Source organism: Falco peregrinus, chromosome 18, assembly GCF_023634155.1.
Source record: "Falco peregrinus isolate bFalPer1 chromosome 18, bFalPer1.pri, whole genome shotgun sequence".
Taxonomy (NCBI): Eukaryota; Metazoa; Chordata; class Aves; order Falconiformes; family Falconidae; genus Falco; species Falco peregrinus.
Window position 1 is genome coordinate 2,220,020 of NC_073738.1, and position 14,192 is coordinate 2,234,211.

Genomic DNA, 14,192 nt, shown 5'->3' on the forward strand with positions numbered 1-14,192 from the left:
TGCTGCTGCTGGCGAGGGGGAATTTTTATTGTGAGGGAGGGCTGGCTCAGCTCAGCCCTCAGAGGCAGAAGGAAAATGCCAGCACCTGCTTTTATTTCCCTCAGTTTGCTCCTCAGGCTGCAGTATTTGCTGGAGTGAGTTGTATTTGGCCTTTTACCTGCGTTTTTGGGTTGGATTTAGCTGGGTTATGACAGACCTTTAGGCCAAACAACCAGCTAGGCCGCGTTCCTCTCAGCCCTCTGCAGCCCCTCTCCCCGCAGCCCGCCAAAATTCAGTCAAAAGGGCTGAAATCGGGGTCCTACACATAGTTAACCTAACCAAACCTACACATAGTTAATAGAGAAGGTCTTGCAGATGATGCCTAGTTACAGACAATGCTTTATAAGCTATGTTTTACCTCAGGAAAAATCCTGTGTACAAACACCTCTGGCTGGAGTGCCCACTGGGCTGCCTGAGGGAACAGCAGAGGAGTGGGGGGCTTTGGGGCAAGCAGACCCTGCTGAGCACCATACCCCGTGTCCCAGGGTGTGTGTGTGAAGAAAAATACATTATTTTTATTATTATTATTGAAAATTATTTTTTTTTAAAGCTTTCAGTCAAGCCACACTCCCTACTGGGGTTTAAAGGAGGGTTTGAGTATCTATGGTATATACCGCAGGCAGGTGCACACAGGCGTGCTTGCCTGTGTTTGTGTGCTTTAGTCGGCAGTGGAAATGTTTGCAAAATTGGAAAAAAAAAGAAGAAAGTTCAGCTTCAGGGAGGTGGTTGTCAATGGGGCCAAAGGCAGTCACCTGCGTGTTGGAGGGAAGAAATCGCTACAGGAAACACAAATATTTTGCTCCAGTAGCGTGTCATTAGTATTCTTAATAATTCCGCCCCTCTCCGTGGGGTTTTGTGGTAATTTGTTTGTAATAGTGACTTTCCCGCCTTTTCGCCCGCTGCCCCTTGCAGCGCGGAGTGGGAGGGCGGCGGGAAGCCGGGGCCTCGCGCGCGGGGCTTTCCCGCCCTCCTGTCCCCGCCCTCCTGTCCCCGCCCTCCTCTTGAATATTTAATCAGACCCCGCCCCCCCGGGCTGAAAGCCCCTCATCGCTTGTCACTGCCCCGCCCCCTCATGAATAATTAAGGCCGCCGGCGGCTGGGCCTCCATTTCGCGGTGAGGCGCGGCCCGGCCCTGGCGGTAGGTGGCGGCTGGCAGCCCCCTCCTGGCCGGGCCACGTCGGCTGTGGGGCTGCCAGGCCCGGGGAGGTGGCCCCTGGCTGGCGGGTGGGGGGGGTGGCTGGCTGGCTGGCGTGGGGCCGTGAGGTGCGGTGGGGCCTGTGTGGGGTACCGCAAGGAACATCGCTGCGGGCCCTCAGTAGGGCTTCTCCCTTCCCGCCCCCAGTAGGGCTTCTTCTGCCCCGCCCCCCCCCTCCACCTCAGTAGGGCTTCTTCTTCGCCCCCCCCCCCCCCCCCCCCCCCCCCAGTAGGGCTTCTTCTTCGCCCCCCTCCCCCCCCCCCCCCCCCAGTAGGGCTTCTTCTTTGCCCCCCTCCCCCCCCCTCCACCTCAGTAGGGCTTCTTCTTTGCCCCCCTCCCCCCCCCCTCCACCTCAGTAGGGCTTCTTCTTCGCCCCCCCCGCCTCCACCTCAGTAGGGCTCCCCCCCCACCCCAGGGCTTCTTCTTCCCCCCTAGCAGGGCTTCCCCCCCCAGTAGGTCTGTGCCGTGACCAGCTCTCTGTGCCACCCCTTAGCGCAGCCCGACCAGGCCCACCCAGCTCCATCTTCAACCTGCTGAGGGAAAACGTGATCCCAAGCAACGCTGCCGGGCCCTGGCGTGTGCTAATGTCAGAGCAGAAGTTTGCAGCGTGCCTCTCGCTACGTGATGCTGTGGGCCGAGCTCACGCAGGACCGTGAAGCCTGCATGGATATCACGGTGCGGTGGAAAGCTATCACGACACTAAGTCAGCATGCCATGACATATGTCTAGGAGCAAAGCTGTAGCATTGTAAAACAAAAATGTGCCACAATACCACCTGCAACTCTTGGTAGCAGAGGCTGTGCTACAAGGAGTAGTTACTGATCGCCGTGCAGCCGTTACACGCTATTGCATTACACTAAAATTGCGTCATTCTGTGGTGCTGCAATCTCAGGGAAAAACCACGGCGAGCTGCCATTCTTTCTTAGAGCAGTAAACAGTTTGTATTCACTCACAAACTGTGTTTTAAAATAACTGTTTCTTTTTACAAATTCGGCTTCTGAAGTAGATGACTATAAATAACTAGTTCTCCTGGGGTTAGTTAACTGCACCTCTCAAGAGAGGTTTTCTTGCTGCTCCAAAAGCAGCTCCCATACGATGGCAGCAGAGGGCTGCAGCTGGTTTAAAAGACTTTTCCTTAGTATTTATTCATATTTTTTTTCCCCGAAAGGCAGTTGTTTGTTTTCGTTTGTTTTGTTTATTTTTCTGGAACTTTATTGAAGGAAGAACTTAGTGAAACTGAAATAGAAACAAAACAAAAATCAACCCCAAATATAATGATGTGGCCTCATCTGATAACTGCTGCTTAAATTAAGAGCAATGAGAGCGGGAATGCCTTGATGATGTAACCACGATGGTAGTATTTTTGCTGAAAAGGTGAATTAGAAAAGTGTACAAAAATAACGTGCCTCCAAGGCATTTCTGCGTAGTCTGACTATTCAGTTGAGCAGCACCAGCTAGGTAGCGCCTAAAGACCTTACGTTGTCCCTGTTTCTTTTTCCATCTGGGAACGGCTGACTATCTCTTCACACAATTGCATTCTGCCTCTGTAAACCCTTCAGCAATTCTGTCACACACAGTAAGGTATCATTCTCCTCACCCCTGTTGCTGTTTTAGAATCATAGAATCGTTTTGGTTGGAAAAGACCTTGGAGATCGTCAAGTCCAACTATTAACCCAGCACCGCCAGGTTCATTACTAAACCACGGCGCTCCGCTCCGCATCCATGCGTTTTTTAAACCCCTCCAGGGATGGTGACTCCACCAGCTCCCTGGGCAGCCGGTGCCAGGGCTTCACCCTTCCCGTGAAGAGATTTTTCCTAACGGTTTTGAGGGTTTGCACCCCTGTGTCCTGCCAAAACGAGTTGCATTTCAGGAATGCCGGAGTAAAGAATGTCAGACTGCCCTATTTGTTTATTTACACCAATATTAGTGTTTCTAGTAGTTCCCAGATACCACTGCCTGTGGGAAGGGTATAATAAAATGGGATATATATGGAGTATCCTCCTCCTGGTGCAGTTTTCTGAAGCCTGACAGTGGTTTGTTTCAGGCTCCTGTGTTTAATATGCAGTGGTGGACCTATATAAATACGTATAACTACGTAGTGATTGGCATAATTAATGCTAGCAACAGTGACACTGAGTTCCGCAGTTTAATTGCATTGTGGGGTAAAAGTATTATCTTGTGTTTGTTTTAAATTGGTTGAATGAGTGGCAGTGGAATTTTTTATTTATTTATTTTTTTTGTTTTGTGGCCCTGTAATCTAGTCAATGTTTGTAAACCATTTTGAGATGATGGGATGAAAGCTAATAAGGAAAAAAGTACGATTGAGTTATAAACTATGGTGATGGCTCTGCTAAAGTGCTAACAGCTTATTCTATGCATGAGTGGCTTTGCCTTGTGTACCCGGTTTATCTTTTCCCTGCCTACACTGAACGTGTGAGCAACATTAAGTAACTTCGGTAAAAATATCAGTTCTGGCTCTGGTGTCTGCTACTGTCAAGTGGCAGAAATGTGGGGGCAGGGAGGGGGGCAACATTTAAATGACAAGAGCAGGACTGTGATGGAGTCAGCTTTTCAAATACCTGGGGTTTAGACGGCAGACAGTTGCTAGTGGGATTTTTCCAAAGAGTCCAAGCACATGAGGCATCTTGAATCTGCAGGAAGCTGGCAGGTAGCCGTAAAGTCACTGAAGCAGTGTTTAAGCATGTAGTTAAATTCCTCTGCCATGGTTTTGTAGGCAAGATCTAAATCCTTCGTGCTATTAAAACAGCACAGTTTTCAGTTGTTATTTCATTAATCCCATGCATGATTTTCAGGAAAAACCGCGGGAGATCCGTGCAATGGGAATCAGCACCTGTGTTTAAACGTAGAACTGGGTGCAGATGGGAAATAAGAGCGGTTAGATAGGAATATGTTAACATAGAAGCAAGGAAACTTGTGTGCTTTGGGGTGGGGAGCTGGAGAAGCCCCTGGAGGCCCTGTCCAGCTCCGGATGATTCCAGGGTCCCCGAAGGCACTCTGCAGTCTGTCATGCCTGAACAAATTGCATCTGGTTTTGCAAGGGCAGGATTGTGTCTTGCTCCCCTCCATCCTGCTCATGCGCTTACTACTCTGAGGACAGGAGGTGTGTGCCAAGCCAGTGTGTTCAGCCTCCCAAAACTGGCCTTATATATTATTTAAGGTGTTCTTTTGATCTTTCTTTTAGAACATGCGTTCTTCACATCTTCAGATCTTCCCTGCCACCCCAAGGGCTAGATGTAAGTAACTAGAAAGCTATTGAGCAACAGGCAGAAAGCTGGCGTTCTTCTGCAGTTTCTTGAATTGAGCTGGGGCATAAAAACAAAACATAAAATGTGGTGGGAGTCGAAAGAGAATGCTGGAAAAATTGCACCACTAGGAGCAGGACTAATAAGAACAGCATCTAGTGCACTATAAACATTACAAAATGGAAATAATAATAATAATAATAATAAACCGCAGAAGAAAGGCACGATGCTTCCAAGTTTTGTGTCACTTCATACGCAGTCTTAAGCAGTAAAATTTCTTCTCTGTTTAAATAAAATTTTTCCTCATTTGCCAAATGTTTATTCTCTCCTGAGGTTTCACTGAAACTCTAAAATGTTATTAAGGAGCTTAGAAGCAGCCTTTCATTTATTCTTGAAGAAAGCAGTTTAAGGCTTGTTACAAAATGATAAAAGTATATAATTAGTGGGGGCTTGTTGACTCATCCAGCACAAGCTCTGCTATGTGTTGTGCTAGGATATGGAGCAAATTAAGGCGCTGTATCATCCTTCTTAATGAATTCTCAGGACAAATTCGCCATGCCTTCCTTGGCTGGCATTTCTATTTAGGGACTGCTGACAGAGTGTGGAAGGGCTGATGAATGGCAGAGGGCTAGGAAGGGGCAGGAATATATACATCCAGCATCCTGGCCCAGACCTTGGAAAGGCTTTGATCTACTGAGAAGCTGATCAGAATTTTATAAATGCAAAGTTAAATTTTATTTTTATTTTGCTTGCGGAACTGTGCAGTGATATGGATGAGACGTAGCTGGAAGAATTAAAAGGAAAAAAAGAAGAGAATGGAAAATTTAACAAAAGATAGGTAAATGGGAAGAAAGCAAGAGATAATTATTTAATGCATTCCGCGCCCTAAAGGACTGAGGTTACTACATGGCCTGGCTGCTCTGATCCTCGCTGCAGTTCTGTGATGCTGCATCATCCATGTCCTCACTGTGCAACATCAAACCGAAGTGGCATCCTGTTGAACCTGCAAGGAGCCATGGCAGGATCTTCACCAGCACACAGAATATCCTCGTTCCTCTTGGGATCATACATGTCTTGCTCTGGGGCATGTGGGGCAGAAGTAGATTTAATGCCAGGGTTTGCCATTTTCTCCTTGCCTTTTCCAGCTCATTTTGGACAGTGATGATGGCTGGGACAAATTAACAACACTCTGTGCCTTTCAACCAAGGATCTTAAAATACTTTGTGTGCGTTAAATCAGAGAGCTGTGTAGCGTGCCCTGCGGAGGAGGTAAGCCCTACCTAAACACGCTGAAGCAGGGGGAGCCGAGGGACTTCTTCAAGGTTGTTTGAAAGACACCAGAGGCAGAATCCGGAGCCCTAGCTCTTGCTTCCTGCCTCAGATGATGGTACTAAACATCTGGGTGGAGAAAATGTAAGACTGAAAGAGGCAAGGCAAGGAAGCGGGTGGATAAGGTGGATGCAAAGGCAGTACAGGTTTGTGCCCTGTGTATATTGCTCATCCTTCGAAGGTTTACCTCATATCAGTCATTCCTCTGCCGTTGCCAAATCCTAGCTGAGGATCTGGCCTCTAGGTTTTCCAGTCTGCTCCTTCCTTACAAATATTACTTATATTTTTCCTGTCTTCAGCTTTTCTCCATCTTCCGGTTTTGCAGAAGAAATAGAGACCAGCACAAATAAAGAAGTGGATTACTAGGAATTCATTAGCATCTCAATCAAGTTCCTCTGGTATTCTGAAGAGCCCAGCGAACCTGTCAGAGTGTAACTGGTGCTTTTCCTTTCTGCTTCTTTTTAAGATGCAATGTTCTGCCCTAAACAGATGGGAACCTGTCAGCACAACGTGGAGATAATTACCCGTTTGAGCCATGGGAAGCTTCATAACAGATAGGAAGTTATTGCAGCCAATACCACTCTGCTTTATGATCTTATCGGTTTTCTCAGGCTGAGCATATTGGTAGGCCCTATTATTCCTTTGAAGAAACACCAAGAAAAACCTTGTTTCTGTTGCAGATTCTCTTCAAAGCTGCGGAGCAACTGCACAGAAGCCAAGGCGTCTGTCCTGTCTGGGGAGGGAAAATAATCGAGCCTGCAACAGAGGCATAGAAATACCAAGAAAGTGCAGTAACAAGGGATAGCATTAATGTTAAAAACCTTAACCTGATGATTGCTTCAAGCTTCTGTTTTACTCTTCACAGCTGCATGTTAAGCAGTCCTGTGTTCCCAGTGCCCAAGCTCGTGGCACAGGCTGTTTCTCAGACATTCACACACAAACTCGTGCATCTCTTGCTGTCAGACACCCCCAGGCATCACTTGCTTGCTTTGCCATCAGCGGGAGCTATCGTAGATCTTCATGTCTTTGTGGACAGTCAGGCACTTTGAGCTATCCCCACCTCCGTCAACTAGAAAGGGTGAAGGAGTTAAAAAATTCTCACCCTGGGTTTTCTTATTAGTCTGTAGGTCTGTAGGCTGGCGGAGTTAAAAATCCTTCTGCAGCGAAGTGGAGTCATGGAAATAACCTCAAGAGCAGGCACCAGGAAGCCTGTAGGTACTTGCATGCAGCTTGTTGCAGAGCATGAAACCCACTATTATTCTTAAAAGAACAGCAAACCCGCTCTTTTCAGTACTTAAAAAAAACAAACCACAAACCCAAATAGAAAATGCTTTCTTTTATCTTTATCACAGCAAGCCTGAAATTTTATGAGTTATGTATTTTGTGCAGAGGAAAAGGGCTTTACATGCATTCTGCCAGCACATGCTGAAGATTTATCAGGTTTTTAAAAAAGTAACAAAACCACCTGCCAGTTTTTATAACTTTAGTTCAAATTGAGGAGGGGACCAACAAAATTTAGCTCAGTTTTTCTGAGGAAAAGGAATATTTCTGCCTGCTCTGACCTACTTGCTGAACAACCAGGATTTGTTGTATAAAAAGATAAAGAAAAATAAACCCCAGCCTTTGGAAAGTTTTCAGCATGTGAATTAGGTTCACAGGTTCTTCCTCATCCTTTTGTAATGAGAAAACTGTGGGAGGAGATGAAGGTTATTGCAGAGATCCTCTCGTGGTAGCTGAATGGAAATGTGCAGGTGTGTTCTGCTTCCTTAGATCCAGCCTGTTAGTTGAGCCTTTTTGGGAGCTGCGCTGGTAATTATCGCACTACATGATGCCACCCTCTAATCTTCCCCTATCTGCCATTCAGGAGAGTAATGTGGAGCTTCTGATAGTAATTTGTGGTGGCAGAAACATCACTTGAGCCGTTTGAAACCTGGCTGGCAGAAGCCAGTGTTGCAGGGTGGAAAGTACCTCTGCAGCAGGGGTTGGTGAGGCAGGCAACTGGTGGGTGGGTGGTGGCATTATCCCTGCGATTTTAGCATAGCCTTCTGATTAGTAATTTTATAATTCGGTCTGATTAAGGGATGGTAAGAAGAGTTGTGCTCTAAGTTTTCTATGGAACTACCTGCCTGAAATACTGATAGCCCTTGCTGCAGGCACCAGCTGAGTTTTGTCCTGCCAAGCACCCAGAGCACCCAGCAGGTTGATCCGCAGACCGTACAGATGTTTGAAGGCACATTTTAGCTCTTTGTGGAGCCCTGGTGATGGGGAGGCAGATGCAGCCTCCTGGGAGAGGTGGATGAGCAGCCACTAAGGCACAGAGCTGGTGTGTCAGATAGAGAAGGGGGTGTGGAAATACAGTTCCCTTTGCCAAATGCAACAACAACAAAAAAATCTATTTCTCACATCCATGGGCCAGAAATATATTTTATGCGTACTAATAAAAATGTGTCAGGAAGATAATAAAAACCCCAGCATGATAGTCAGCTTCATGGCTTCCCCAAAACCTGTTCTAGAATTTCTATGAGCCCCACTTTGGGCGAGTGCTGCTGCCCACCACCCCAGCCGTGGCGAGTGTGTTTTATGTATTCCAGTCAGACAGGCTGGCTACAGCAGCACCCGTTCCTCGTCTCCAAAGCTGACTCAAGATTTCTAAATTCTTTTAGTGAGCATAAGAGATGAAAAAAACCTGCTTCTGAGATGGACACGTGTATGATGCTTGCAGTCACCTCAGCAAGTAATTCCACCCCACCTTGAAAACACCTCTCCCCTGAGCATCTGTAAGTATCCTACAAATATCAGCAAATTTACAGTTTGTTTGTGAGAAAGGAAATTATTCCCATCCTCCCCGAGAAAAGGTGAGGCACCCCAAGGCATAAAGACATTTAATATACAACCAGGTGAGGACTTCTGGAGCCCTAATTCCCTGCTCCCAGTCGTAACGAAAGCTTAATTCCACAGCACTTGTAAAGTGCAGATCTGGAGCTGTGCATCTATTTGAGATTTTATTCCACCACCCACAGGCCCTTTTGTAGCAATCTGCTCCCGACTTGCTTTCAGTGCTATTAATTATGGTTCAGCATGCTGTTGTACCTGAGGTTGCATTTCCAGGGTACTAACCCTTGTTTATTTGCATAATGGCTAAGGTATTTTTTCCCCCTGTTTCTGAGATGTTGTTTGGTATGAAAACGATTTGTTGACAGCTATTTACATTTTTTCTTATTTGTATGTTATGAAGTATTTGCATATAAGTGTGTGTATATATATATATGGAATATATATATATTCTAATTATATATCTGCTACTTCTCCGCTTAGAAAAATAGAACAAGGCATCGGGACAGCAGAATTCTTTTAAAATATTTAAATTCAGTCATAGTTTGTATTGTATTAGCACAGTTTCTCCCAACCTGTAAAAGACTCCTGGGGAAGAGGGGATGATGTGAGGGGCTTGGGTAGGTGGAAGGGGAAATGAGAAGAAGCTGGTATATTACTTCTTTTTCTAATACTGCAACATAGTTGTAACCATTGAAAGGCAGTTAAAAAAAAAAAAAGGGGGGGGGGGGGGGGGGCGGTGTTTCATTCCAGAAGGGCATAAGGGACAAAGTTATGCTTAGAAAATTACGCATTTCGATTCTCGAGCAGAATCAAGACCAAGAACAGGACATATACGTGCTATGAGACAGCCCCAGGATGGGGAGTTTACAATTTAGATAGCCACAGGCAAAACAGGGTGTGTTACTGTTCATATATTAAGATGAGTAGCTGAGATAACAGGAGCTGCTTTTACTATCGTAGACTTGCAACTCCTGGACCACAGCCCATGCCTTAAGTACAGCTCCGTCCTGCCTCTGTGAACATCCATCTACCCCGTTGTATCTCTAACGAGGCTCAGACTTGCCTCTTGCAGGGGATGAGAAGCAGGACTGAATCGCTGCAATTTCTGTGCTGCCTTGGATGTTTCTACACGATGCAGCAGCGTGCAAGGTAAGCGCATGGAAAGGGTTACGGGCTATGCTCTTAGCAGCTACTCAAGGTGTAACACTGATGGAAGCAGTGCTATCAAAGCTCCCACAGGAATCAGCCTATTGATACCGTAACCAATTGCAAGATGGGCCTTTTCCGACAGTTCATTATCTCCTTTCAGTTACTGCTCTTGCCCATTTGTTCATACTTTTACTGTATAATAGCAAAGGAAGCCTAAAAGTGGAGGTGCTAACCTCGAAGTCTCAGATAATGACCTTTAAAGTGATTTACATTTTAAAAATAATTTGGTGCTAATGCAGAGATCAAATCACTAAACCTGACTACTGTCAAAAAGTCAAACAGGCCAAGCAAACTTCATTGTTCAAGCTGAGAAGGCTGGGGGAAAAAAAAACAACTTAAGCTGAGCAGAATATAACAAGAAAATTACAGTCTTAATTCAAACCTCAATTACATTAGGTTTTATCCTAGATATGTCCTGGGAACAGCTCCTGATAATGATGTGTTATTACCAAGACAGAAAAGGATGTCTTAAAAGAAAAAAATCCTTGTATTCTTGTAGTGTCAGTTAAAAGAATACATGATGAAAATCCCATCTTGCTTAGAAGTTCACATAACATGACCAATAATCCTTTGCATGTTTTATTTTGAAAACAAAGCAGTCCAAAAGGAAGATATTTTTTTTAATATTAAGACTGTATTCCATGCAGATAATCCATAGTAAATACATTGCATTAAAAGACAGTTAAAGTGCCTTTAGTCCCTCAAAATAGTCCAACTGTGCTGTAAATTCAAGTATGTGGAAAGTAGGCCTTTAGTTATTAAAAGAATATTTTTTGATCTGAGTCCTGCTCCTATGGATCTCAAGAATGGGGTGGGGGTTAGCCCCCAACTTTCATGGGAGCAGAACCAACCCCGTGCTGTGTTTTCCCAACTGCTGAACGCAGATGAGTGGCCAGGCAGCAGCTACGTGATGCCAATTTCTGCCCGATGACAGGCAGCTGCCTTATGCCCGAATGACATGCCCAGCAGTTGCCACAAACTGCCAAGGCACGGTGCTTGGAAAGACAAATGAGGAGCCGTAGCAGTTTGTGTTTTGCATCTTCTTTTAACCAGCTGAGCAACGGACTGAGCACAGCTAACAGCCCCAGCCCATTTTATAGCTATAAAATACACAGGTCGATATACACATGTACATTATGCAGTCTGCTTTGAAGCAAGCCCAAATGCTGGGTTCATCAGAACCTAGAGGAAAACCTCCGGATGTGGCTAGAGAAGCCACATGATTAAAAGCAAAATCAAATTCTTTTTACGCCAGAGTCGCCATTATCATGTTCTTGTTTCAGCACTTGAGACTAGCAAGATTAACCGGCATCTTGAAGTCAGAGTTTGATAGGAAAGGAATATCAAACCTGCTGCGTTTGACGTGGTGCTGCCAGCATTATATTCGCACCCAGACTCTCCTCTTCAACCTTAGAGCAGTACTTGCTGCTGGTAAAGACATTTTTCTCTTTCTTCTAGGCATCAGCAACATTACCATTGGGCTTTCCAGAATTTCACAACCAACCTCTTCGACTACAAAGCTACGTCCAAAGAATATTCAGAAAAGATTGCTTCCTGCTGACTCGTGAGCTTCCCAGATGTGAACTTCAAGCGCCCAGAGCCAGACCTCATGTCAAGAGGTAGGACAGAGTATTTTTCTTCTCCTCCTTGAAAGGCAGCTTGTAAGTGCCTTGCTTCTTCAGGCTGAGCAGTGGGAGATGCTGGTCAGATCCAAACCTTCAGCTCAGAGCACACACATGACCATGGGCAGTAACTTCTTCACCTACTCTAAGACCTTGTAGAGATCATGAATTGGAGCTGTTAAAGGCTCCACCTGACAATACCTCAAACCATATTCCTTGGTACAAGGTGCACATCTGGTGCACAGCTACAGAATAGGCTGGTTTGTTTTGTTTCTTTCCTTAGTGGGGAAAAAAAAAAAAAAGAAAAAAAGAAAAAAGCCTTTTTTACTCCAGACACTCAGAACTTGACATCTTCCCTAAAGTATGGGTGTTTTACATATCTCAGCCATTTCTGTGCAGTGGCACTTGGATGTTGTTATTCTCCACCTGAGTATCTGATCCTTTTTGAATCCTCTACTGATCCTGGCTGCAATAATACACCAGTGATTTATACAGCTCAATTGCACACTATTTAAAGCCTGCCTTCTTTGAAATTCGCAGCATTTCAGAACTCTTGGATGCTACCTAGCATTTGTAAGGGTTGGAGGGGGAAGAGGAGTACCCAAAATCTTGCTGTTACTGTGTATGCATGTTAGAAAAACAGTAAAAACAAGGGCATTATTTGAAGAGACTTCATTCCAGAGAAAATTCCTTACGGACTCATAACTATGTCAAAGGAGATCGATTCTGGGCAAAAACTAGATGACAGCATCCTTTTGAATTCTTTCTGCTTCAGGGAAGCAGGGGTTAAAAAACCCTTTCCAGTTGAAAGCTTTATTTGGAAATAAAGTTTTCCTCTAAATAAGTCTAAAGAGGGACTGTCTGGGCCATAACAACTTGGCACGATCTATTTGACTTACCCTGTTTGAGCATTTTGGTGCCTTTATGCCATAAAATGCAGCAAAAGTCTCCCTAGTGGCTATGTATGAGAAAGTATAATCTGGGGTCTAAATGCCACAAAGCATCCATATTTATCTTTAATGGCTATATAAATTCAGCAGATGAGAAGGAAAACATTAATTAGACAGACCCTGCCTTTGGCAGTAATCACCAGCAGTGACAGCTGAACCAGCCAGTGGATAAAATATGCACCAAACATGATTATCAGAATAAATAACTGAGGATCAAGAGAAAATTAAAAAAAAAAAAAAAAAAAGATAAAAAGTCCCCTACAACCAACACCTTTTTTGGTGAGGGAAAGAAAATTTTACCTTACACTGGACTTTGTACTCTCTTTTTTTATACAGGCTTTCCTCAGTTTAGGGCCAAATCCTGTGGCTGGTGTCTGTGGAAGTAGGGTAGATATTTCTGCAGATTATCTTGAATTCTGATTGCACAGGAGGAGTAGAAAATCCTGAGAGGTCTAGCGTCGAAACCCTTAATTAGGGTCAGATTCTGGAATCGTAGGTACAAATCCAGACCAGGGGCCTGTCACAGACATAACAAAATAAAATAATACAAAAAATTCCACTGACTTTAGCAGGTTCTAAAAACTATGATGTTAACGAGGTGATTTTCAGATTTTCAATGGTGTGAAGGGGTTCACTCCTTATTTATGTGACAGGCCCATGAATGAGCTTGGATTTACTTCAGGATTTAGCCCATGGGAGGACACTACTTTGGCTAGCGCTCTGTCCCCATCATTGTCCACCAAAACCTACTCTGTTCCTGCTCAATTAGCAGCCATGCCGCTAGGACATATTTTGAAGGAATCTAGGAATTTTTTTCCACACACTGTCTCCTTTACAGAAAGGGTCATCATTAGTAATTTAGCAAACTAATTAGATGCCAAAAAGTGCATCAAAGCCATTGGCTCACAAACAGCCTGAAGGTGAATCCTCTGCAGGGTTTTACCCTTAAAATGGATCAGGTTTCCCTTTCTTCGGAGCAGGGGGAAGAAACTGCTGCTTTGAAAGGAGAGGAGGGCAGGGAGTTGAAGCCATGGTGGTAGAAGACCAGCTACAGGATAAAAAGACAAGGGCACAAGGCTTCTCAGCCACAAAGACAGAATTAAATGTCACCTGCCCCAAAAGAAGGCAAAGAGGAGAGCGGAGAAAAGGACAGAGCTGGGCAAGAGGGGATGGAGAGCCAACCTGGCCTCTCCTGGGCCACCAGCAGCATCTACCCCCAGCTACCCAGCCTCTCCGTGGAGAGCGGCAGAGGCAACCCGCCCAGCTTTCCTGAATGCAGGCAGAGCCAGTGTGCAGCAAAAAGCATCGGTTTTGCTGTCCCCAAGAGCCTGCTGCTCGAGGCATCCACGTATTTTGCCCATACCAAGATTTGCCCCTGCTTTGCTGCCCCTGTTAAGGCTCCTGGTGGAGGAGGGAGGAGGTCAGCCGCACATAGTGGGAGGAAAAACCCAACCACAAAACAAAAACACCCCACACCAAGCTAAAAAATGGACTGCACTTTTTTCTACCGCCACATCCAGGGCTTCGGTGCCAGGCTGCAGGCAGAGTTCAATGTCAGAACTGACTGCCACCGCTGCAGGCTCTGCTGTCCCAGGAGGAATCCGGGCAAGTCCAGCCTCGCTTCGCCCTGACTCATTCTTTTCAAATACTCCATTGGGTCTTTTTCCTCTACTTGCTGTTTCTTTTCCAAGAGGGGAAAGACTTTGCAATAGAATAACAGACAACTCCAACACTTGAGACATGGGAGGTT

General features: G+C 45.4%; 2 long non-coding RNA genes across 3 annotated transcripts; one reads left to right on the plus strand and one right to left on the minus strand.

The window, feature by feature from the left end:
• Positions 1-1,149: 1,149 nt before the first annotated feature.
• LOC114010860 (uncharacterized) lies at positions 1,150-11,591 on the plus strand. 2 transcript variants are annotated; one of them, XR_003552534.2, is made up of 4 exons: positions 1,150-1,177; positions 8,490-8,603; positions 9,622-9,810; positions 11,329-11,591. It is a non-coding gene; the product is annotated as an uncharacterized LOC114010860 (long non-coding RNA). The 2 variants fall into 2 exon arrangements; XR_008744684.1 differs by lacking the exon at positions 1,150-1,177 and adding an exon at positions 1,671-4,489.
• Positions 10,437-14,161, minus strand: LOC129782636 (uncharacterized). Its single transcript, XR_008744685.1, has 2 exons — positions 12,743-14,161; positions 10,437-11,770 (listed from the first exon to the last, which is right to left on the minus strand). It is a non-coding gene; the product is annotated as an uncharacterized LOC129782636 (long non-coding RNA).
• Between the last annotated feature and the right edge of the window lie 31 nt (positions 14,162-14,192).